Source organism: Carcharodon carcharias, chromosome 18, assembly GCF_017639515.1.
Source record: "Carcharodon carcharias isolate sCarCar2 chromosome 18, sCarCar2.pri, whole genome shotgun sequence".
In the NCBI taxonomy this organism is placed as follows: domain Eukaryota; kingdom Metazoa; phylum Chordata; class Chondrichthyes; order Lamniformes; family Lamnidae; genus Carcharodon; species Carcharodon carcharias.
In genome coordinates, this window is record NC_054484.1 from 10,554,491 (window position 1) to 10,581,765 (window position 27,275).

Consider the following 27,275-nt stretch of genomic DNA (forward strand, 5'->3'; position numbering starts at 1 on the left):
GTTAAACCAAGGCTCCAACTTCCTTCTCACAGCAAAGATCCCATGTCACCATTTTGAGGCAGACAGGGGAGTTCTCGCCAGTGTCCTGACAAAGATTTATCCCTCAACCAACATCACCAGAGAAGAACAGATCACCTGCTCCTGATCACATTGCTGTTTGTGCTGTGCACAAATTGGCTGCTGAGTTTCCTCCATTACAACAGTGACCACATTTCCAAAAGTACTTCCTTGGCTGTAAAGCACTTTGGGACATCCTGAAGTCATGAAAGGCTCTGTAAATGTGCAAGTTCTTACATTTCTTCAGTGGCTGTGAGGTGTTTTGGTGCATCCTGTGGATTGAAATGAGCTCATTCTTTCTGATACTCTGTTGAAGTGAAATCTGAGACTTAGCATACCAGGGGTTAAAAACTATTGCATATTAAATAACACTCCCATAATCCTGTCTTTCATCCTTCTCTCACTCAGTTCTTCTGCCAGTAATCAGGCTCAGAGTTTTTGAGAATCCTTCAATCAAACACTTCAAAAATGTGACACCTTGTAATCACTACAGAGCTCAGAGCCCCAAACAGGAACCACCAGCCTGTGACTAGATGAGATCTCCTGTCATTCACCTCAAGTCCCATCCACAACATCCTTAATTATGGAAATAAAAGGGAAACAGGTTCGGGCAGATTCTAGCTATCGGTACCACAATCGTGATTGGAGGTTACGTGGGTTGCTGTTTAATAAAAATCTACACCACAGAAAACACTGCTTGTTATCTTCTAGCTCATGGTTTGCTACTTCAGCTTGAAATATGTGACCTACTCTCTTTCTCCTCCGTTGCATCCTCAAAAGGTCAAAATCGAGACTCATCACACTGTCATTGCAAAACTAGAGGCTGTCGATATAAATGAATTTCCAAATAGGCAAGTGTGAGGAGTCACACATAGATAAGAAAAAGGTCACATATTACTTGGAAGATAAGAACCTAAATGGGTTAGAGGAACAAGAGGGCCCTGGGAGTACAAACACACAGACCATCTCGACTACAACTCCTCATACACCCTGCTTCCTGTAAGGACTCCATCCCATTCTCTCAGTTCTGCTGCCTCTGTCACACCTGTTCCGATGATGCCACTTCCCAAAACAGTACCTCTGACATGTCTTCCTTTTTCCTGAACTGACGTTTCCCACTCACTGTGGTTGACAGGGCTCTCAACTGTATCTGACCCATCTCCCGCACCTCCGCCCTCACCCCTTCCCCTCCCTCCCAGGACCATGGTAGGGTACCCCTTGTCCTCACTTTTCACCCCATCAGCCTCCGCATTCAAAGGATCATCCTCCACCATTTCCGTCAACTCCAGCATGATACCACCACCAAACACATCTTCCCTTCACCCTCCCTGTTGCATTCCATAGGGAACGTTCCCTCCGGGACACCCTAGTCCACTCCTCCGTCACCCCCAACTCCTCATCCCCTTCCCAAAGTATCTTCCCCGGCAATCGCACAAGGTGAAACATCTGCCCCTTTACCTCCTCCCTCCTCACGGCCCAAGGCCCCAAACACTCAGATTTCAGGTGAAGCAGTGCTTCAATTTAGTCTACTGTATTTGCTGTTCCCAATGCAGTCTCCTCTGCATTAGGGAGACTAAATGCAGACTGGGTGACCACTTTGCGGAACATCTTCACTCAGTCCACAACCATGACCCTGACCTTCCTGTCACTTGCCATTTCAACACACCATCCTGCTCTCATGCCCAGTATATAAAACGCTGGTTAGGCCACAGCTAGAGTATTGCGTGCAGTTCTGGAATCCACATTATAGGAAGGATGTCTTTGCACTAGAGAGAGTGCAGAGGAGATTTACCAGAATGTTGCCTGGGCTGGAGAGTTTTAGTTATGAGGAGAGATTGGATAGACTGGGGTTATTTTCACTAGAGCAGGGGAGATTGAGGGGGGACATGATTGAGATGTATAAGATTATGAGGGGCATAGATAAGGTAGACAGGAAGGGACTTTTCCCCTTGGCGGAGGGATCAGTAACCAGGAGGCATAGATTCAAGGTAAGGGGCAGAAGGTTTAGTGGGGATGTGAGGAAGAATTTTTTCACCCAGAGGGTGGAGGGAATCTGGAACTCACTGCCTGAAAGGGTGGTAGAGGCAGAAACCCTCATAACACTTAAGAAGTATTTGGATGTGCTAACTCTGTTTCTCTCTCTCCACAGATGCTGCCAGACCTGCTGAGCTTTTCCAGCATTTATTGCTTTTATTTCATTTAAAGTAGTGTTGCCAGTTATTAAGGCCATTAAAAAAGGACATCAAGCACTAAGGACTCGAAACGTCAACTCTTTTCTTCTCCGCCGATGCTGCCAGACCTGCTGAGTTTTTCCAGGTAATTCTGTTTTTGTTTTGTATTTCCAGCATCTGCAGTTTTTTGTTTTTTGTTTTTATCAAGCACTAAGGTTATTCTTAGAAAGATAGAATTGAAAAGTAGAGAAGCTATGTTAAACTTGAATTGGACATTTGACTACAGGGTGCAGATCTGGTCAACATATTATAAAAAAGTTTATAGTGGCACTGGAGAGGGTGCAATGAAGATTTGCAAGGGTGACACCAGAACTGTAAGGTTATCGTTATCAGGGAAGGATGGATTGAAAGGAGAAGGCTGAGAGGTGATGTACTTGAGGTCTCGAGGATTTTGAAAGGTTATGACAGAGCGGATACAGGGAAAATCCTTCCACATGTGGGGAGAAGCATCATATAAGATAGTGACCAAGAAACCCAGTAAGGAATTCAGAAGAAACTTCTTCACTGCAAAAACAGTGAGAATGTGGAACTCTCCACTACAAAGAGTAGTTGGTGGGGGGGTGTTGGTGGGGAGTGTTGTGGGGATGGGGTGAGGAGGGAGTGCAAAGGCGATGGAATGGTATTAACACATTTAAGATAAGGTTACCTACACACATGATGGCGAAGGGAGTAAAGGGTTAAGTTGACAGAGTGAGATGAAGAAGAATAGAATGAGCTTGAATACAACATAAAGGCTGGCATGGAGTGACTGGGTCAAATGGCCCTGCTTCTGTGCTGCATATTCTATGTAACCCTATGTCCCCTGGCTTAACTCATTCGCACCCAGCGACTCAGACCTCTTGAGTCCTCCGTCTCCCTTGGATTTCCTCTTCTACCCCGATCTACTCCTCAAATTGGCCTTAGCCTCATCTCCTGCACTTTTTGACCTTGGACCTTTACTTGTCACTTCAAATAAGTTTCACAAATGAAGGGTTATGTTGCAAATTCACCTAGCCGCAGTGGTAACTCTCTCACCTAAAGGCTGTTGCTTCCAACTTCACTCGAGGATTTAATCGAGGCTACAATTTAGGCTGACACTACAATGCAATGCTGAGGGACTACTACATTGCTAGAAATACTGCCATTTGAACGAATTATTAAATAGTGGTGCTACCTGCCAGAACGTAAATAATTCCCTTACACTATTTGAAGGAAAGCAGGGAAATTTTTGACTATTCTGCCCAATAGCACCACAAATAAGGTTAACCGGTTGTTCATTCATTAATTTTCTGTGTGTGGGATCTTGCCGTGTGCTAATTGACAGCTATGTTTATCTGCTCCTCAAAATGTAATTGAGACAATTTGAAAAAAGGAAGCACTTGCATTTCTGTAGCACCTTTCATGACTGGACACAGCCAATGAAGTACTTTTGAAGTGTAGTCACTGTTGTAATGCAGGTATCCCAACAGTTAACTCACGCATAGCAATCTCCCACAAGATAAGTGACCAAATGCTAGGCTAAAAATTGGCTTGCCCTGTTACTCGAGCACTGGGGTTGCAATTCCCCACCTGGCTCCACCGGTTCCGGTAAAGACGGTAGCACATAGGTTTAATGCTGTCACCCCATTTATATGATAGTACAATTGGGCCAAGTGGCTCCCATGCTGCTAACTACCTCTGTGCTCTGCAAGGGGCCCAGCAGTGTTGTGCTGATAGCATGTGATGCAACCAGTCTCCTATTCTTAAAGGCACTCTGTCCCTCTTAGAGGAAAGCTTCACTGGGTGCTGCTGGATATTATGACCGTAGTTTTCAACAGGGGTAGAGAGGCCACGTTTGCGTGAGGGATCAGGAAGCCCTCATGGACAATGCTCGGAGGGGTTGAGAGCAGAAGACCAGGGAGGCCAATCCCTGGGCCTGAATTTTTACCATCGGGGTGCACCCAAAGTCAGCGCGGCTGGACGTGGACATAAAACTCTCTCCAGGCCAAGATCGCGCTGTGCATGTGATGTGTAATGTGCCCAGAGAAAGGCTCAGCCCTGCTGGTGGGGGCAGGAAGGGGGTGGGGGCCAATATCAGCACGGGTGCTGGTCAGCACTCTCACTGAGCTCCCTGAAGGCAGACAACTGCCTCAGGGAGCTGCAGACCTCCACCGAATAAAAGAAAGCACAAAAATGCTGCAAAAAATGTCCACGCAGCACAATCAAGCGCCTGAAATCATACCTCCTGTCAGTGTCAAAAGAGTGTGGAGGAGCCCGGCTCCAAGTTGGTAGAGGGTATTGGGCAGAGTTTGCCCTCCCCGCAGGCTCTGTTCCATTCTCCTATCCTGCTGTGGACCCAGGGGCACTCTTACTGATGCTCCCCCCGCCACCCCGATACTTGTTGCAGCCTTTGTGTTGACAGGTCACACAATCCTCTGAGGATGCAGCCAAATTCAGGAAATCACAACACCTCCAAAATCACTCCAGGGGGCGCTCCCTGCACTCCCAGGCGCTTTGCAATGGCAGATTTTCTTCCAAATGACCTTCGGTGCGATTTGGGTGCCTGGTTCAACGTCCTATCACCTTAAAAATAATAGGTGCATAGCAAATTGCAAGCAAAGGAGAAAGACAGCGAGAGTCCATGAGGGGGGCCTTGAGGCTTGTTTTCCAAATGATGAGAAAGAGGAAAAGACACCTCCATCAAACCCTGAATGGTGCTGAAATGAGTTGCTCCTTCCCTCTGGGAGAGTTCTTACTCACATTGTTCAAGCAGTGAGAGGTTAAAGCTGCTTGTTGGTCAGGTCTTTCATTAAGTGCCGTGAGCAGGGGGGCCCAAGTTGCAGCCGAGCATTTGATTTTCTGTGAGTGACATATGAATTTATTGAAAGGACCTGTTTTTACAGGTCACATCAGTTGGCAGGGCTGTGAGATTTCAGGTACACCCTTCATGACCACTGTTCCCAAGGTGGCGCGTCACGCGGACAGTGCCAGAAGGGACTGGTAGTTCAATGTGCACCAACAAAAAGGGGCGCTCAGCTTCTACTGCTCCACCTCCAGCAACGCCGTGGGAACCAAATTCATGCTTAATCTGTTTGATCGGTATTGGCTGGGGGATAAATATTGGCCTCGAAACCCGGTCTTCTTTGAAACGATGGCCAGGGGATCTTTTCTGTTCGCCTGATAGGGCAGGCGAGATCCTCGGTTCACCCTCTCCTCCGAAAGACGGCACCACCGGCAGTGCAGCACTCCCTCGGTGTAGATTATGGGACTCAAGTGTATGGAGTGGGGGGGCGGTTGGAGGGAGCGGTGGGGGGCGGTTTTGAACCCACAACCTTAGGATTGAGAAGCGAATAAAAAGGATGGCAAATCAGGAAAGTAACATTTAGCAATATTGTGTGGGGGGACATTTGATCCTTGACACCCAGTTTTTTATTAGGAGCACAGTATCTATGGAGAAATGGGATTAAGCAGGCAATGGCTTGTTTTCTGTGATTTGAAGTGGGCCCCAAAGGAGGTTAAATCAATAGTGTTGCGAGTGAAATTGGATGACTGTCAAACTGATTCCATCGTTACTTTCCAAATGAGGAGAGCTCAAGTGGCTGCATTTACACAACTGAATCCAGCAAATGCAGCTTTTAACCTTGGCAGCAACAGACACTCTATAATGGACTGCATCTGGAGAGAGCGAGCAGCTCCATTAAAAGATACATGGCATTTTAAGATGCATTTAAGTTGTCACTCTCACAATTCAAGAACTCAGAGACATTAATTTGTGTCAGGAATTAGAGGGAGGAATTATGAGCTGCAAGATTACAACAGCTGCCGAATTCAAAGTCCTATCATCTTAAAAATAATAGGTGCATAGCAAATTGCAAGCAAAGGAGAAAGACAGCGAGAGTCCATGAGGGGGGCCTTGAGGCGTGTTTCACAAATGATGAGAAAGAGGAAAAGACACCCCCATCAAACCCTGAATGGTGCTGAAATGAGTTGCTCCTTCCCTCTGGGAGAGTTCTTACTCACATTGTTCAAGCAGTGAGAGGTTGAAGCTGCTTGTTGGTCAGGTCTTTCACTCGATGACTAACCCTTCACCACCTGCTGTGTCCTCCGCACTCGACTATCCCAACGTGTACCCTCCATAAACTTCAACTCACCTGACTGCTCAGGCTTCCCCTGCTCTCACTGACCTTCACTGGCTCCCACTCTGGCAACACCACAAGACCATAAGATGCAGGAGCAGAAGTAGGCCATTCGGCCCATCGAGTCTGCTCCGCCATTCAGTGAGATCATGGCTGATCTAACAATCCTCAACTCCACTTTTCTGTCTTTTCCCCATAACCCTTGATTCCCTTACTGATTAAAAATCTGTCTATCTCAGCCTTGAATATACTTAACAACCCAACCTTTACAGCCCTCTGCGGTAAAGATTCACTACCCTCTGAGAGAAGAAATTCCTCCTCATCTCTGTTTTAAATGGGTGCCCCCTTACTCTGGGATTATGCCCTCTGGTCCTAGACTCTCCCACAAGGGGAAACAACCTCTCAGCATCTACCCTGTCAAGCCCCCTAAGAATCTTATATGTTTCAATAAGGTCACCTCTCATTCTTCTAAATTCCAATGAGTACAGGTCCAACCGACTCAACCTCTCCTCATAAGAAAATCCCTTTATACCCAAGATAAACCTAGTGAGCCTTCTCTGGACTGCCTCCAAGGCTGGTATATCTTTCCTTAGATAAGGGGACCAAAACTGTTCACAGTATTCTGGGTGTGGTCTAACTGTTGGTGAGTTCTTTCTTTCAACGAATAACCCTTCACTCGAGTTTAAACACCTCGACTTTAAAATTCTCGCCGTTGTTTTCAAATCCCTCATGACCTCGCCCCTCCCTATCTCTGCAACCTCTAGCCCCACAACCCTCTCATATCACTGCGATCCTCCAATTCTGGCCTCTTCATCAGCCACGAATTTTACTGCTCCACAATTGGTGGCCATACTTCAGTTGCCTGGACCCTAAGGTCTGAAATTCCGTCCCTAAACCCCAGCCCCTACTCTACCTCTCTCTCCTCCTTTAAGATGCTCCTTAACACCTACCTCTCTGGCCACCTGATATCTCCTTATGCTTCTGGATGTCAAATTCCGTTTGATGGTACCTAATATGAAGAAGCTTGAAATGTGGAAAGGGTTGGATGGAGTAGATAAGGAACTGATTCATCTCATAGGGTGAGTTCAGAACATGGGTAGTGGGGGGAGTGGGCTTACCCTTAAAATTAGAACCAGGCCACTCAAGGACAATGAAATAAAAACAGAAAATGCTGGAAAAACTCAGCAGGTCTGGCAGCATCTGTGGAGAGAGAAACAGAGTTAACGTTTTGAGTCCGTATGACAGGTGCTACCAGGCCAGCTGAGTTTTTCCAGCATTCTCTGTTTTTATTTCAAATTTCCAGCATCCGCAGCATTTTGCTTTCACCTTAGCCTTCAGGGCTGATGTCAGGAAGCGCTTCACCTCACAAAGGCTGGTGGAAACCTGGAACTCCCTCCCCCTAAAAAAGCTGTTGAATCTGGGGATCAATTGAAAATCTCAAAATTGAGATCCGACAGATTTTTATTAGGGAAGCGTATTAAGGGATATGGAGCAAAGGCAGGTGAAAGGAATTGAGGTGCAGATGAGTCATGATTAAATGTTGACACATCTGCTGTAGAAAAAATGTAAGTAATCAAGACGACTTAATTTGTCTGCAGTTTTTGCAATGTCTTAGCATCCTTGATATACTAGGTGAGGGTAAACAGAATTAGGCCGGTGTTGATTTAATAACAAAATGCACATAGGTAAGACAGAGTCTGCAAGCAGCTATGAGAATCTGTCTATTCCTGTGTATGAAGGGACAGACTTTTGTGCGAGTAGTTGAGAAGGTGGTGTCGAGGCAATGGCACGGGATTAGTAAGCCAGATACCCTGGCTGTTGCCCTGAGGGTGTGCTAGGAGATGGGAGGTGGTGGGGGTGGTGGGAGGGGGGGTCACTGTTTTGAATCCCACTAAGCTGGTAGAAGGGGGTGGGACAGGTGGAGCTGGATAGAGGGCCAGTGATACGTGGAGGCCAAGAAGAGATTGCCAAAGATGTCATAGACAAAAGGGCAAAGGGGTGTTGACGGTGGTGATATTATCTAAAGGGTGTGCTAATGGGGACATTAAGGGAAGCAAGCTAGTGGCATATGGCCCTAGTGCAGGTGGGGTGAGTTTTTATTGATGCTCCCAGTGATTTTCCACCCATGGGTTTGACCACAGCAGTGCCTTGGATGCTTGTCTTCCAGTCACTGGCACTACAGAGCAAACCTGGAGGGGCTGGTAACACCTAGGCTTACTTTACCAGATCAGGCAGACGTGAGAATGAAAACATATACAGAGACATGATGAATGAGATCCAATGAATCATAAATCCCTGATCTACAATAGATATGAGGGCTGGATCTAAGAGCATTGAAAAATATTACATTAAAAAAATCTGTCCATATTAATATTTAACTGCAATGCCAATATATTTATAGAGCTTTTAGTGCCTCTGTTTCTGTTGCTGGGGTATCCTTTATGAACATTCCTTTTAGCATACTTGAAAGCAGCCAACCGCTGATACTGGGAGCTGCACATGACTGACATAAGTAGGCCAATCATTACACTCAGTGAAGGCAATGGGTTTGCAGCTGGGCTAGACCACTACAGCAACTTGTATTTATATGGCGCCGTTAAGGTGATAAAAACATCCCAACGTGCCTCACAGGTACGTTACCGGATACAGTTTGACACCGAGCCATGGCTGCCATCAGTGAAAGCGATTAAAGATGAGGCGTGGGCAAAGGGCAGAGTGGGAAGTGAGACAGGTATCGTGGAGGGTTTTGGGGCTGGAGGAGATTACAGGGATTGGGAGTGGCGAGGCCATGGAAGAACTTGAAAACAAAGATGAGGATTTTTACCTCCTTGGCCTTGTTGGGCCAGGAGCTGATGGAGGTCAGCGAACACAGTGGGAAGCAGATAAAACAAGAACTTGGATCTGGCTCCAGTTCACAGTTGGAGCGCTGTTCTGGTCTTCATATCACAAATAGGATATAGAGGCGCTACAGAAAGGCAAAAAAAAAAACAATTTTCTAGGGTGATATAACTGAGAGTTTGTATCTTTCAGGAAAGACTGAATAAGGTGAGGGTTCTTATCTCAGGACAAGGCTCAGAGGTAACAGCAATCCTAACATGATGAATGGATTTGATATGGTAGACGTTAAGAAGATGTTTCTGCTTGTGGGTTCAAAACTAGGGGCCATAAGTATAAACTAGTCACTTATAAGCTCAACGGTGAATTCAGCAGAAACTCAAGCCTGGAGCAGACAGAGGACAGAGACCTGAAGGAGAAAAGCCTGAGAGACAGGGGCCTGAGCAGAGGCCTGGCAGACGCTTGAGAGGCAGAGGCCTAAGCAGAAGCCTGAGCTGAAGACTGAGGGACAGAGGCCTGAGAAGAAGACTGAGGGGCAGAGGCTTGAGCAGAGGCCTGAACAGGAGACTGAGGGGCAGAGGCCTGAGCAGAGGCCTGAAGAGCAGGGGTCTGTGCAGCAGACACCTGGAAAAGTGGACAAATTAACAACTGCATCCAGCTCACACTGAAGAACCAAGAAAGCACTTTAACGAGTTGGGATTGAGCGGGTTCAGGATTGTTCTATGGAGCAGACCATACGAACAAGCAGGACCATGAAGACCACTCCAGCGATAAGCTGAGTGAGTATAGGGGTGTGGCAGGAGATAGAGAGCTGTCACAAAATTAAGCTGTCCTCCAAAACATTCTCTCCATCAATGTCTAGCAAACAATCTGAGATTTTGTGCCAAGGGAAAGTGTTTCTGCGTTCTGAAATGATGGCCTCAATAACACCCGTTGAAAAGCATTAGACAAGAATCTGGCTCATAACAGCAACCGATTTAACTGGATTGGAGAAACACTTATTTCGAGCCCGCCCTGATAACTCTCACAGGCTGCACAGGTCTCGCCTGACTCCAGTTCACCCCTTGTCGAGAGTTAGAACTGACTGAGATTTTGTTTTTCTTTGGGGTGAATGACTTTCACACAAAGAGTAGCAGAAATCTGGAACTCTTCGGCCCACCACCCGCTCAAAAAGCTTTGGGGGCAGAGGGTCGGTTCAATGAAATCAAGACTGAAAGCGCCAGATATTTTGCTGAGTATGAGTCTAGGGGGATTATTGAACAACAGTACTTGGACACAGGTACACAGATCATTAAAATGTCAAGCACAGGTAGTGGGAATAATCATCCTGCTTAGTAGAATGCTAGCCTTTATACCAAGAGGAATAGAATACATGAGGGTAGAAGTCATGCTTCAGCTATATAAAGCCCTGGTTAGATTACATGTGGAGAATTGTCAGCAGTTCTGGGCACCACACCTTAGGATGGACATACTGACCATGGAGGGTGTGCGGTGTAGATTTACCAGAATGATACCTGGTCACAAGAGGTAAATTACGGGGAATAATTAAGCAAACAAGGTTTGCGCTCCTTGGAATTTGGAAGATTAGAGGCAATTTACTCAAAGTTTTCAAGATATGAAGGGAAACAGATAGGGTAGATAGAGAGAAACTATTTCTGCTTCTTTGAGCATCGAGGACAACAAGGCATAGTCTAAAAACTAGAGCAGATCTTTTGGGAGTGAAATTAGGAAATATATCTTCATGCAAAGGATGGAAGCAGTTTGGAGCCCTTCTCTGTAAACTAAGATTGATGCATTTTTGTTAGCCAAAGGTTTTAAAGAATATGGGGCAAAGGTGGACATATGGAGTTGGGTTGTAGATCAGCCATGTATAGTGGAGAGGCTAAATGTCTTCCTCCTGTTCCTATCTTCCTAATGGTGGTTAAATGGAGCCAAGGTATTTCATTGGCTGCTAAGTACTATGAGACATCCTAAGGATGTGAAGGATGCTATATGAATGCAAATTTTTTCTTTGTTATATAGCTGTGAGATTGTTGTGCATTCTAACTGCTGATGGAGGCCTGATACTAAAAACTCCTTTGACCAAAATGTTCTGATTGATACTGAATTACGTGTATCTGATTTGCTCTAAATGCACAAGATTGTTCATCAATGGAGCAGCTTTTCACAGGGCTTCACACTGCCCGACACTTAGCACGATTTACTTTGAAGTGTAATCACTGTTGGAATTTGTGAGCAAAGCAAGATCCTAAAAAGCAGCAACAGCGTAACGAATGAACAGTTAATCTGTTTACTGGCTGTGTTGGCAGAGTTGGCCCAGGATGTTGGAAGGGCTCCCTGATCTTCATCAAACAGTGCGGGGGTAGAGGGGAAGGGCGGGGAGGGGATCTTCAACAACTACCCAAACTCAACAGACAGGGCTGCAGCCTAACAGGCCCTGCAAACCTACAACCTTCCCCCGTTTAAGTCGCCCCCCCCATCTTGTCTCCCCATGTAAATAAGCCAACCTGACAAAAGGAGTTAAGAGAGTTTCAGACTGGAGGGCAGTCAAACTTGCCTCCCGGCTTGGAAAGGCTGATAATTAGATTGACTTTGTCTTGCGCACTAGATAAAAAAGATCGCAGCAGAGAGGCAAATGTCTTTAGATTTCAGCACAGATGTGTCGATTACAGAAACAAGGGCCTCATTAACCTGCAGTTGGCAGATGGTTGCAGCCCTCCCAGTCCTTGATGAATTCTTACTCCAGGCGAGAAGCTGAAGATCTTCCCAGTGGTTCTTCAGAGGAAGCTGATGTGGAATGCACAGCGATTAGAAATTAGGCAAGAATTATCATCAAGGTTTTATTTTGCAGCTTATTTTGGTTAACTTCCTTTATAGGAAGCTGATAGGTTAGAGAGAAGCTATATCCCCTCGTGGGTAGAGTCCAGAACAGGGGGACATGATCTTAAAATCAGAGTGAGACTATTCAGGGAGTGATGTCAGGAAGCACTTTTTCACACAAAGGGTAATGGAAATTTGGAACTCTCTCCCCCAAAACAATGTTGAGGCTGGAGAGCCAATTGAAAATGTCAAAACTGAGATTGATAGATTTTTGTTAGGCAAAGGGTGTTAAGGGTATGGAACCAAGGTGGGTAGATGGAGATAAGATACGGATTGTCCATGATATAACTGAATGCTGAACAGGGTCAATGGGCTGAATGGCCTCCTCCAGCTCTTATCCTCCTCGTCATTTCATGTGAAGATATTGAGATGTTGGTTAAAGCTGAGTTACAGTTCAAAGGGCACCATCTAATACCACATCCCAAGAGGTCATTCTTCAGATGTGAGGATGCACTGGTGGTCCCCTATGGGAGGCTGGACCATTCTGAACTCTGCTGTCTCAGTGACTAACAACATGGGAGCTTGGGAGGGAGAGTACCAGTGCCTTGGAGGTCCTGTGACATGTCACTGAGTTAAACTGCAGCTGATGTGAATTGAAAGCATGGCAACCCATCTAGCTGGACGGCTAAAAGATTGATGCACAACTGGCAGTATAACTGCACCCCAACCTCAGAACTAGAAAAAGTAGGATGAAATCCCAAGCTTAGATCGTAAACTGTGTTGGTCTTGGCTCAGTGGGTGCCTCTCAGTTAGAAGGGCACGAGCTCAAGTCCCACTCCAGATACTTCAGCCCCACAGTCTAGGCTGATTCTCTCCGTGTAGTAATGAGGAAGCACTACACTGTCTTTCAGATAAAATGTTAAACATCTGCCCTCTCAAGTAGATCCCGTGGCACTATTTCGAAGAAGAACAGGAGCATTCTCCCTGGTGCCCTACACCAATATTTATCGCTCTATCAACAAGTTTAACAAACAAATTATCTGATCTTTTATTTAATTGCTGTTTGTGGGAACATGCTGTGCATAAATTGCGTGCTGTGTGTCCTATATTACATCAGTGACTACACCTCAAAAGTACCTGCAAAGTGTTATAAATGCTCTGGGATGTCTTGAGGTCATGATAGGCTCCATGGAATGCAAGCTTTTTCTTATACTCCGCACAGGGTTGATATGACACTGTCTCTGCCTCAGTTCTTTACCTACCTTGTGTTTAAAATACAATCAAGAGCATTTTGCTGACTATCAAAAAGCTGCTAAGAGACACTGAGATTATGTGGCACAGCTACAGGCACTGGGGGTTTAGGCTGCAAGTCAAGAGATTTGATCTTGAGGTCCACAGGTTGCACGTTGCAGGCCAGAGACTTGTCCCAGATTCGTATTCTTCTGACCATGTCCGAACGGAAGTAGGGGAATTTCAAAATGGCAGGCTGGACCTGATTCTGGCCGGCATTCCCATCGTTTGGGATTTTTATGGTTCCAGGTTAAAGTTGGGGATAGAGAGTCCACACTCAGCAAACCCGGCCTTGTTGACTCCATGGCAGTGGTGGGCATTTTGGACCCCACCACCCCCACTCCATCCACCATTTTCATGAAGTCGGGCCCATTTTGTCAGGAGACATTCACAGGACCTCAGAGGAGTCGTGAACCATGAGGTTCTCCAGTCCTTATTTAGGAACCAAAAGTTAAAAAAAAACAGCCACCTGCTCCAGGAATTCTTTCATTGACAGACTTTGAAGTACAAAGAAAAAAGTCTGTGTTCTCAGTTTCAAGAGTTAGACGCTGTTTTGCAGGTTTGATGTGTTTTCACTGGATTGACTGATTTATAGGGCTCAGTCCTGCAAAGATAAGTAAACCAGCACATTGATCAGCATTGCCTAAGTGTTGAGATGCATCAGAACACTTGTCCCATTGCAAAAAGCGCTGTTATGCATTCACAGCTAAATAGAGCACTGCTTGGGATCTTCAGTGTAATAATCTGGTGATTCAAAAGCCCATCGTCCTTCTAACACCAACGTGAAAATTATCCCCTGTGTGTCCACTTCTGTGACCAAATTAACACTCCAACTTTTTAAATTGCCAATCGTTAGGAGAATGATTGTTTCCACGTCGATAAAAATTAGTTTTCACCTTTGCTGCTAAGCTGTTTCCCTTAAGTTTTCGGTTAGTTGGGGCTGTTTCCAGCTTCGTGGCAGAGTCCTGGCTTTTCTCGCTACTTTTGGCTGACTGCTCCCCACCCAACGAGGAGAATGATGCCACTTTGCACCCCTTGGATCGGTGGTGAATCCCTTACATAAGTGCTATTTCTAACACTTTCTTAAAATCAAGATTCACTTCAGCCAGCATCCTTCGCTGAATAGTGTCCTCCAGCACGCCACATACCAAACAATCCCTCAGCATGTCATTCAGGGTTTCACCAAAATCACAAAATTCCGTTAATTGTTTTAATTTCACCACATGGGAAGCAATGATCTCCTCTGGCTCTATTCCGTGAATTGAACCTGAACTTCTACAGTGTGACTGAGGGTTAAAAATGTCCCTTAATGAGGTCTATTAATTCACTGAATGTATGGGAATCTGGCGCTGTGGGGGCCATCAAGCTTTGAGTTAAGCTGGAGGTCTAGCTCCCACAAATATTAAGGAGTTTCCTCTCCTGTGATTTTGTTGGCTTGAAAATAGAATGCAATATTGAGACCAGTTCTCTGTGGCTGGTTCAAAAGGATCAATTCTGCCAAACTATTGGGCATCTTGCATGAGTAAATCTTCTTTTCTTCTTAATGAACTTAGATACTCACAATCGCTGGGCAAGGTCTAGCAATGGATTTGATTTATCCTCGTCGCCAGTTTGTTATAGAGTTGATTTTCCAGGCAACTTTTCTTGTGGAAACATTTAATTTATTTACAAGGCAGCAGCAGTAACTACACATGTGCATCAAACTCTATAACTAAAGAAGAACTCTACACTAAAGGTTATCCATGCTGCTTACTCATTGGTTTACACAGATCATGTGACCTTACAACACAGGAAAATTCTTAAAGCTACAGTCCTAAGTTTCTCAAAACTACAAATACCACAGACGGGCAGGGAATTTTTTGCAGAATTTTTCCACTGGCAATGGGGTTGGTAACCAGAGGAAATGGCTTTTGGATAATTGGCAAAAGAACCAAAGGGGAGATGAGAAATCTTTTTTACGCAGCAAGTCATTGTGATCTGGATCATGCTGCCTGAAAGGGTGGTGGAAACAGGTTCAATCAGAACTTTCAAAAGGGAATTGGATAAATACTTGAAAAGTTTACAAGGGATATGGAGAAAGGTCAGGAGAGTGGGACTAACTGAGTAGCTCTTTCAAAGAGGTGGCACAGGCAAGTTGTTGAGCATCCTGCTGTGATTCCACATATGATTTTTTTTAAACTCACATAATGATCTTCTCCAGAGTTATTAAGGAATTTTAATCATTCTTGCTGTGGAGATAATTTCAATTTTGGACACCGTCAACAGAAAGGGTTCACAATGAGCATGTGTAACAAATGGTACCATCACTGGGAGTTGTTCATTCTTTTTCAATGCATTGCCTTGCCCTTTACTGATGACCCCCCCTCATAACCAACCCCATCCCCTCTCTCCCAAAGGTGCCGGGTCCTGTTGGGGTGCCATTCCATGTGTGCTGATGGTATCTTACGCTGCAGCTCTCATCTTTGCGTGATCAGCCTGTCAGGTAGATATAATAATTTTCACAGTGTTATTGGAATTTATTATAAAGTAGAGTAATCGAGGGATCTGTGTCTATGGGTCTGTGTGTGTGGGGCTTCACTGAATTAGAATCAGCTGGTCTGAAGGCTTTGATGTGTTAGAAGAGAAGCTATGTTTGAAATGTTAAATAGGTAGCCATGGTTGAAGTTTTAGAATCTGAGGTGCAAAGGGAACATTTGCATTTTTAAATAAACCAAAGTAGCTTGAATTCAAAAGAGGGCGTGAAATGTTTCACCTAGCTAGGAAAAGTTAAAAAAAGTGTGTTTATTTTCCCCAAAGATTACTAGTAAAATTGGTTCTATGATAGATTTTTATTAATAGAGAGGTAAAGTCCAAAGACATAATGAAACAATGGAAATTTGCATTCAAAGGGGAAAATATGTATAAAGGAGAGAAGGCTTTGGGCAAAAGAAGGCATTTTAAGATCTAACATAAGTGCGAAAAGCCTCCAGCGTCTAAGCCCCAAGCTGCTGTCTACAAGGAACCAAAGCTGAAAAAAACTCACTTAGAATTCGATTGCTCAGTGTATCATGTTTACTTTGCCTGGGTCTTTTAAAATCTATGGAGAGAATCCCCCCCCCCACACCCCCACCCCCCCACCACAATGCCGGTGGGGTGGGGTTGTGCAGAGGTGGGTGGGAGTGGACGCGAGCCCAATCAGCGCCCCCGAATGGGTCCACGCCACTTCACACCAATAGGCAGGGAGGATGCGAAACCTGCTCCGCCTATTGTTAGCTCTCGAGGTCACAGGGTCCTTATTAACATGCTAGACGAGACTCTGTCTTGAAACAGGCTGCTCCAATAGACGCTCCTTTGGAAAATGGCAGTGAGCGGGAGTGTCATAACATATGAGGAACGTTTGAGGACTCTGGGTCTATACACGGTGGAGTTTAGAAGGATGAGGGGGATCTGATTGAAACTTACAGAATACTGAAAGGCCTGGATAGAGTGGACGTGGGGAAGATGTCTCCATTAATAGGAGAGACTAAGACCAAGGGCACAGCCTCAGAGTAAAGGGAAGACCTTTTAGAACAGAGATGAGGAGAAACTTCTTTAGCCAGAGAGTGGTGAATCTATGGAATTCATTGCCACAGAAGGCTATGGAGGCCAGGTCATTGAATGTATTTAAGACCGAGATAGAAAGGTTCTCGATTGGTAAGGGGATCAAGGGTTACGGGGAGAAGGTGGGAGAATGGGGTTGAGAAACTTATCAGCCATGATTGAATGGCAGAGTAGACTCGATGGGCCGAATCGTCTAATTTCTGCTCCTATGTCTTATGGTCTTATAATAAGTGCCAACATGATGGGCTGAATGGCCTCCTTCTAATATCGTTGTCTGAGTCTATGGTGGAAAACTGAGTATGAATAAGCCACTATATTCTGCAGACCTCTTGGTCACTCCACCACCCAGTGAGCTCCCAATCCCAGTGGAATATTCATGGGATAAAGGAAGGATGAGGTTGTGTGGACAGGTGGGAACAATGGAATAAGCGGGGATGTGTCAGACAGACAGGGAGGGAATACTGAAGGAACCATTATAAACTGCCGGGGGCGATAAATTGGAGGAAAATCTCTTTAAGCAAGCACCAAGTTACTTTAAATTATCAGCATGATCAGTTTCTCTTGTCAGTTACCCATGTACCTCAGGATGAAACACAAACTGCTGGTCTTCAAAGAAATTCTCTTTTTTAATCTGTGAAATCAACTTTTCCTTTCATGATAGGAGGAAAGAATATATCAAACCAAAAAAGGAAATGCCTTTTCTCTAAGCTCTAAGCCTGGTTTTTGAAATGTTGCCGTTTTAATTTGCTGGGTGAGCGTGAATATATTTTCATTGTTGAAAGGAATGCTTCTGTAATGCCCTTTATAGATAATTATAACATAGGGAGCAAATTGGACTTTTATGTATAGCAGGATAGACTAAACAGGCTGGGGCTGCGTAAGAAAAGAAGAGGCTGAGATCTGACTGAGATCTCTAAAATTAGGGTTTGGATAGAATGGAAGTAGGGAAAATGTTTTCACTCATGGGGGGCGTACAAAACTAGGGATCATAAATATAAGGTAGTCACTGATAAATCCAATAGGGAATTGAGGAGAAACATCTTTAGCCAGAGTGGTTAGAATGTGAGATTCGCTTTCACATGAGGTGGTTGGGGCAAATAGCATCGATGTGTACATGATGGAGAAAGGAACAGACAGATTTGTTTTATTCATTCATAGGATGTGGGCATTGCTAGCTAGGCTAGCATTTATTGTGTTAGGAAACAAAGATAGTTTAAGTAAGTTATATTGGTGTTTGTAGGTGTTAGGATATAGTTGACTGTCTCCCTCGAGAGAAGGAGCCTCCTTTGGCTCTGCACCTCTGGGAAACACTCCCACTGGCTGTGATTGGAAAGGCTGCAGCAAATTTTTAAAACAGGAGGCCAGATCACCATTGGACCTGGTGGTCAGTGCAGACCCGCCGCTGCTCGCCCACTCCCACTGTCCTTGGGGCCCACGATTCACACCGGGCAGGCCTTAATTGGCCTGCCCACGTAAATGGTGGCGTGGAGCGCTGCTGGTGAGCGGGCCAGGCAGGAGGGTAGGGCAGGGCAGGGAGGGCAGTGTGCCCCTCGTTTTTCCGATTATTGCCTTGCTGCCCTCCTCGAGGTGCCCACAGAGACGACAGGCAGCTGCTGTACCGACGTGAGGTCGCTTTGGACCTCTCTGCTCACGGTGGATGGATGGGCACCGAGTTGGGAAACTTGGTGCCCAGACCATCTCCCGCACTGGCACTGACCAGCTGAGGTCGATGCCGATGTGAGGGCTTGCTGGTCCGAGTGTATCCCCAGGAAGCCCTTATGGGTCTCCTGGAGGAGCCTCTCCACGATAGTCACCACTCTCTGCATGTGCCCACACCTGACCTCCCAAAAGTGGCTCCCCTGGAGGTTGAATGTGCACTCCTGGCCTCCTCCCCCTTCTAGCCCTCCCTTCCTCCTTAGAGGAGGTGCATCCAGTGGAGAGTTCAGCTCCCATTCCCAGGCTAAGGGAAGGCTCCCTGAAACATGCAGGCCCAAAAAAGATTCCTCACTGCGGGGTGCTGACCTGAAGGTTGTGAGTCCAGACCAAGCAGCTGGTCTGCGTTTTGAAGTATTGCAGATCACACAGGCAAATGTCAGTAACTTTGAAACATCAATATTTGACAGAGCACACTCGTGACTTCACTGAGCCCTCTTATCCCGCTCATGGATGAGGTATATACAAATGTGTCCTACCCGCCTGCCCGTTGTGTCCGTGCGCCAACCCGACGATTGCACAGGCGCTGAAAAATCATGGTTGATTGGCGCCTCAAGGGTCTTAAGAGGCCAGTTAATTAATGGTAGGCGCACATCGGAGATCATCACACACCCACCCAACAAAATATCGCGATGGCGCTCGGTGATGTCGGGATGCTCACCCAACGTTACTGCGCATCATTTTACACGCGTGCATGCAGTGCCTGCCCCCCACACGCCAAGGGGAAAATTCTGCCCTTAGTTTCCCTTTAAATGTGCCTGCATTTCTAATGAGAGTTTTACGACTGTTGCAGCTAAGTTGAACAAACGAGTAGGGAAACTGAGCTGTTGCCTAGCAAAGGTGCCCAGGGAGGCAGATCCCTCCCCACTGACACATACAGAGGAAACTAGAAACAGCAGTTTGACTTAAAAGTTGTTTGAGTTCAGTTGGTTTTGAAAGTAGTTGCCAGGAGGGACTATAGCAAAAGGGACAGACAGCCAGACCCAAGCTAAAGAAAATACCCCAAAAATGCCATTTGAGAGGGCATTTAAGAGTCAACCACATTGCTGTGGGTCTGGAGCCCCATGTAGGCCAGACCAGGTGGGTTTTTATGACAATCGGCTCATTCCAGATTTTTTATTGAATTCAAATTTCACCGCAGGCCGTGGTGGGATTTGAACCTGGGTCATGAGAGCATTAAGATGAAAGCAAAATACTGTGGATGCTGGAAATCTGAAATAAAAACAAAAAGTTGAATGCATGTGGTGTGGAAAACAGATCTCTGAAGAAGAGTCATATGGACTTGCAACATCAATGTTGTTTCTTTCTCCACAGGTGGTGCCAGACCGGCTCGGAATTTCCAGCATTTTTTGCTTTTATTTGCCAGAGCATTGCCATGGATATCTGGAGTACATGGGCCAGTGACAATGCCACTGCAGCACCGCCTCCCCATGTATGGATAAGGTTGATAAAGTCAATGGGAAGAGGCGTGTGTGGAGCCTAAACCTCAGCATGGACCCACTGGAACAAATGTCCTGTTCTGATGTGGTAAATTTTATGCAATTCTATTTAAGATATGGGCCAATATTTTACCTGCCCCTAGTTGCCCTCAGAGATGGGCCTTCGTTTTGAACTGCTGCAGTCTGTGGCGCAAGAAGGGTGAATTTAAGTTCCTTTTTGTTTGCAGGGCTTTAAGAGTTAGTAAAGTGCAGCTGACATCGCAGGGAGACACCGCCAATAGTTGTCCGACAAGTTGTCCCCGTGCTTTAGCTGAGGTTGTATGTTATTCAGTTAACATTTAATTAGTTTAAAACATTCATTGAGCCTTTCGCTCCAGCTCTAACGTCGCTCTGCAGCGCAACTGTCAAAAAAAAAACATCACAAAGGATTTCATATTAAAAACAAGGCTTGAAAGATCTTATAAAGAAACCATCAATTTACAAGCGTGAATTCATCTGCTGAAGAGTCAAGGCACTTGGATTAATTAACCACAAGCCACTTCTGAGCCAGGATTAATTAAGTACAAAAGCATGTAATGGTCATACAATTACTGGGAATTTCAGATTAAAAGGTCCCCAGCCTCCCTGTGGACTGACTGGGTAAAGGCTATACCTGATAGGGCGGTGCACAGACTGATCAGCTCCAAGCCTGTTCCCCAGTCTCTCCTGGTCTGGTGCTGTCGGCTGAAGGTGTAGTTGTTTCTGCAAATCACCCTCAGTGTTTCTCACTGGGTGAGAAGAGGGATAAATCAGCCAGGGTTCACTTGCTCCCCCGATCAGTGTCCAGTCACGCCTGATGGGCAGTGTCTGTGGGTGCATCTGCCTGTGTGCTTCTGTTTCTGAGCGTGTTTGTGTGCATGTGCACCTCAGTGTGTGTGTGTGTGTGTGTGTGTGTGTGTGTGTGTGTGTGTGTATATATACCTGTCTGTCCCTCTGTCAATGGATATGACATGCCCAGTTGCAGTACTGAGAATGTCCGTACTGTCAGAAACTCTGTCTTTCTGATGAAGCGTTAAACTAAGGCCTTGTCTGCCCTGACAGTTGAATGTGAAAGGTCACTATTTTGAAAAAGAGGAGGGGAGTTCTCCCCAGTGTCCTGATGAATATTTATCTGAAAACATCACTAGAAACGGATCATCTACTCATTATCACATCGACTGTTTTGGTTTGAAGTGCACGAATTGGCTGCCACATGTCCCACAAAACAACAGGTGACTACTTCTCAAAAGTGTACTTCGTTAACCATAAAGCACTTTGGGATGTCCTGCAGTTATGAAAGGCGCTACATAAATGCAAGTTCTTTCTTCCTAAAAGGCAACACATTAAACATCATTCTTTCCAAAAGCCAGCAATAGAGAGTTCGAAAACAGGGCCAGCCATTCTAATCAATACACGCATCTGACTGCCTGACAGGAACACCGTCTGGACAAGTGTTATTGACTGTTGCTACTGTGAAAGCTTCACTCATCTGTCTGTTAAAGGTAATAGCGTACAGGTCAGTAAACTATTGACAATAGTAAGCTGTAACGTTTAGTTAGAAAGGTTTCAATGGCTGTGAGATTGGTCAAGTTCAGTCATTTCTAAAAGCCTAATCTCCAAGATATTTCTATTCCATCTTCCATTCTCTGCTCTCAGAGTAATCTTTGCCAGTTTGAGCTTTCTGAGCTGAAGGTGCTTGCTCTCTCCGTTCCACTCCCACCCCCGCCCCCCCCACCCACAGTGTCAGCTGGGGAGTGGGTAGCGCTCTAATCTCTAAATCAGAAGGTTGTGGGTTTAATCTCCAGTCCAGAGAGTGAAGCGTACAAGTCAGGCTGACAAACCCAGTGCCTGTACTGAGGGAGTGCTGCACTGTCAGAGGTGCTGCCTTTCAGATGAGATGTAAAGCCAACGTCCTGTCTGCCCTCTCAGATGGAAGTTAAAGATTCCACCATCACTATCGCAAGGAGCAAACAGTTCTCTGGTGTCCTGGCCATTATTTCGAGTTGGTGGAATGGACGGATAGGTGGCAAATGAAGTTCAATGCGGAGAATGCGAAGCGATTCATTTTGGTGGGAAGAACATGGAGACACAATATAAACAAAACATTACAATTCTAAATGGGCTGCAGGAGCAGAGGGACTTGAGTGTATCTGTGCATAAGTCATTGAAGGCGACAGGGCAGGTTGAGAGTGTGATTAATAAAGCATACAGTATCCGGGGCTTTATTAGTAGGGGCATAGAGTACAAGATCAAGGAGGTTATGTTGAACTTATATAAGACACTAATTCACTCTCAACAGGAGTACCGCTTCCAGTCCTGGGCACCACACTTTCAGAAGGATGTGAACATTGGGGAGAGTACAGAAAAGATTCAAGAGAATGGTTCCAGGGATGAGGAACTTCAGTTATAAAGATAGATTGGAGAAGTTGAGGCTGTTTCCCTTGGAGAAGTGAAAGCTGACAGGAGATTTGATGGAGGTATACAAAATCATGAGGGGTCTGGACAGAATAGATAGGGAGAAATGTTCCCACTCACAAAAGGTTCAGGAATGAGAGGGCACAGATTTAAGGTGATTGGCAAAAGAAGCAAAAGTGACTTGAGAAAAACCTTCTTAACGCAACAAGTGGTTAGGATCTGGAATGCACTGTCTGACAGTGTGGTCAAGGCAGGTTCAATAGAGACATTCAAAGGGAATTAGACTGTTATCTGAAAAGGAGAATGTGCAGGGTTACAGGGAGAAGGTGGGGGAAAGGCACTTGAGTGAATTGCTCATTCAGAGAGCCGGTGGAAACACAATGGGCTGAATGGCCTCCTTCTGTGCGAAAACAATTCTGTGATTCAGTGAAACAGCCAACATTACTAGAAAAAACAGATCATTTTTTAATTATCTCATTGCTGTTTGTGGGATTTTGCTTTCCACAAATTGGCTGTCACATTCCCTGCAGTGAGTACACTTCAACAACTACAGAGTGCTTTGAGACATCCTGAGCTCAAGAAAAGGAAGTATCTTCTCCTTACAAAGATTTGGTTCTCCTGATCTAAAAAGTTTAATTTAACCAAAGTTCCAGTGACAGCGAATACGATTAGTTTGACCCACTCCCTGGGGCTAGAGTGGTGGGAAAATCAGCCAGGGTTTCTGGTCCTGACGCCTATCCAATGAACCCTCCATGAAGTGCGAATGTGCAAGGCATTGGTTGAGAATTCACCCGTGACGCCCTCCGTGCATCACCAGTCTGCTGAAACTTGCCGATGAGCAATGTCTACCTGGTCAAGTTGGATTTGCTCCCATCGTGTACTGAGCCACTACTTCAGTGAGGGATCCAGGTGGCCCCAGTGGATAAACTATGAAAGGGTAAACAGCTTATGTTTGCGATAACATTTCCTCGGTCCATTCTCGTTTTGACCACTCATTGCCGAAGATGATCATTCACCCCTGCAACAAAGAAGACGATTCTGTGAGGAATCCTCCACATCAGCGTGACAGGAACCGCCCGACAAATGACAAGTAGCAGCCTGCAACCAATCACTCTCGGCCTCTTCTACTTAATTGCATTGCTGAGATTTGGAGTTAATCCCCCAATTGACAGCCAAAGGCGTTTGATCTCTTTCACCAAGGGGATACTTGTGGAGATTTTCAATCCAGCTGTTGAGTATCTAAATCCGATCAAGACACGAGGGTGTCTTGCAGTGCAGCTAGTTTAACACTGCGCCTCTCCCTCGATACTCTGTGTGTGTGTGTGCCTACAAATGGAACAGTCAGTAACTGCTTTGGACACCCAACATCAAACGAACTACGTACAAGAATTGGACCAAGACCACAACACAAGGACTCAAACCACGTCTGCTTTTGAAGTCTGTCAAAGCACATGAAACAGTAATTATCAGATAAATTGTTAACTTATCTCTGCTATCCCAGGTTTAAGAAAAAGTAAAAAACCCTCCAGGTTTGTAATTTTAATTGTGGTAAAGGGGAAGTTTGGGAACAAATGCAATTCCTATCTTCGGCTGATGTGAGTAGCATTAACCAATTCACTGCATCTCACGCACACTGACTCGCTTCAGGGTTTCATCCAAAAGGCTATTCATGGGGAGTGAGGGTCTAGTGAGGGGCTGTTGCCCATTGGAAGCCCATCACAGCTGAGCTCAATTTTCCAAAGTGCCTTAGGAGGCTTTTGGTTGCAGCACCAAAAGGAGGCCATTCAGCCCATCGAGTCCACGCCAGCTCTCTGCAAAAGCAAAAATAAAAGCAAAATACTGCAGATGCTGGAAATCTGAAACAAAAACAGGGAGTGCTGGAAAAACTCAGCAGGTCTGGCAGCATCTCTGGAGAATGAAAGGGAGTCAACTTTCTGAGCCCAATATGGACTTGAAAGGTTAGCTTTGTCTTTCTCTCCACAGGTGCTGTAGAACCTGCTGAGTTTTTCCAGCATTTTTTGGTTTTTGTTACTGCAAAAGCAATTTAGGTAGTCCCACTGCCCTGTTTTGCACCCCCATAGACCTACAACTTTTTTCTTTTCAGGTGCTTATCCAATTCCCCTTTGGGGCCATGGTTGAATCTGCCTCCACCACAATTCCAGATAATGCATTCCAGATCCTAAAAACTCACCTTATAAAGATGTTTTCCCTCATGTTGCTTTCAGTTCTTTTGCCATTGACCTTAAATCTGGTTCTCGGCTCTTCCGTTAATGGTATTAGTTTCTCTCTGTCTGCTCTTTCGAGACCGCTCTGAGCTAGCAGGTTCAACTTCCAATCCAGAGGCTTGGTCACATGATCTAAACTGACAGTGCTCAGCACCGAGGGAGTGCAGCACTGCCATAGGTGCCCTCTTTTGGGTGAGACGCTAAACCAAGGCCCTGCCTGCACTTTCAGATGAATGTTGTGAAGTCTTATGAAATTATTCCAAGGGCAGAGATGTTCACGTGGGCGTTATGGCTAATATTTACCCCTCAGCCAACATCACGAGAACAGGCTGATGAAAGCAAAATACTCCGGATGCTGGAAATCTGAACTAAAAACAGAAAATGCTAGGAAAACTCAGCAAGTCTGGCAGCATCTGTGAAGAGAGAAACAGAGTTAACGTTTCACGTCCGTACGACTCTTCTTCAGAGCTAAAGAGAAGTAGAAATGTGATAGATCCAGGTTATCTGGTCAGTATCTCATTATTGTTAGTCGGCCTTTGCTGGGAGCAGAAATTAGCTGCTGCATTTCTACACAAACAATGACTACAGTTCAAAGAAGTACTTCATGATCGTAAAGGACTTTGTGATTGAGAAAGGTGCTGTAGAAATGCAAATCACTCTTCTTTTTGGCCATGTCCAGCTGCATTATACTGGATAGTGTTCAAGAATAAAAGCCCCGACTAACTTAGCCCCACCTTCCTAGTCCAGGAGCTGATAGTAGCTGATTGCCGCAACCCTTCACTTATTGTTGAGAGGTGGGTGTCCATGAAATTCACATTTTCAAGAAACATTAATTATAATATTTGTTCAATACTATATAACATTTGGTGTGAGCCTATAGCCTGGAGGTATAGATCTTCCCTCTGTGTCAGAGAGTAATGGGTACGAACCCCACTCCAGATAGCCCAGGTAGACGAGAGTCTGGTCTCCGACTTGACAGTCAGTGGCGTACTTTCATCTGTATGGACTAACCACAGGGTATTATCAACTCTGGGTGGACAAGACCTGGACAATGTACAGCTTTGGGCTGATAAGCAGCAAGTAACATTCATGCCACACAAGTGCCAGGCAATGACCATTTCCAACAAGACAGAATCTAACCAGTGCCCCTTGACATTCAATGGCATTACCATTGCTGAAGCCCCACTATCAACATCCTAGGGGTTACCATTGACCAGAAACTGAACTGAACTAGCCATATAAATACTGTAGCTACAAGAGCAGGTCAGATGTTGGGAATTTTGTGGCGAGTAACTCACCTCCTGACTCCTCAAAGCCTGTCCACCATCTACAAGGCACAAGTCAGGAGTGTGATGGAATAATCTCCACTTGCCTGGATGAGCGCAGCTCCCACAACACTCTCAAGAAGCTTGACACCATCCAGGACAAAGCAACCCGCTTGATTGGCACCACATCCAGAAACATTCACTCCCTCCACCACCAACGCACAGTAGCAGCAGTGTGTACCATCTACAAGATGCACTGCTGGAATTCACCAAGGCTCCTTAGACAGTACCTTCCAAACCCACAACCTCTACCATCTAGAAGGACAAGGGCAGCTGACACATGGGAACACCACCACCTGCAAGTTCCCCTCCAAGTCACTCACCATCCTGACTTGGAAATATATCACTGTTCCTTCACTATCGCTGGGTCAAAATCCTGGAACTTCCTCCCTAACAGCACTGTGGGTGTACCTACACCACATGGACTGCAGCGGTTCAAGAAGGCAACTCACCACCACCTTCTCAAGGGCAACTAGGGATGGGTAAATAATGCAGGCCTTGTTAGCAATGCTCACATCCCATGAAAGGATAAAGAAAAAAACCCTGAGCTGGGCCACTGTCACTAGCACCTCGTTAGTATTCCAGCCTCTGACTCAGAAATGTTTGAGCCTCCTGGAAAGCCAGCTCTGGGTGTTTAGGTGAAGCTCCAGTGGGAGTACAGGTGTCTGATGGGTGCAGATGAACCCTTCCCCATCCTTTTCCCAATATAAAAGGGGAGGTGGTCAGCCTTGGTTGCAGCCCTGGCTCCCAGCAGAAACTGCTCTGATGCTGGAAACTGTGACAAAAGGCGACTGGAAACCACCTCCGCTCCCCTCCCCTGTTAAATGGCTCAGGAATCACCAATGTGATACTTTAGTTAGGACCTGTGCCTAGAGTAGGACTCGATGAGTAATTTGTAACATTCACACATGCATTGCTGAAAAGTGAAATGTTCTGTTAACTTTCCATCTTGCGCTCATCAGGAAAGATGCAAGAGTGCCAAATTTCAAATGATCGCAGCAATTTATACCGCATGAGAAAAAGGTGCTGATTGGTTGACAAGTCGAGGTGTTGCCATGTTAGGATTATCAATTGGTCTTGCAACGTAGCTCACTTAACACTTGCTAGAAGCTACACCTACTCATACACGGGGACCTGTCCTCTGCAAGCAAAAGAAACATGTCCAGGCATCGCTGTTTTTTTAAAAAATTAAACAAGAGCATCGGGGACAACAGATCCCTGGCGCATTCACCGT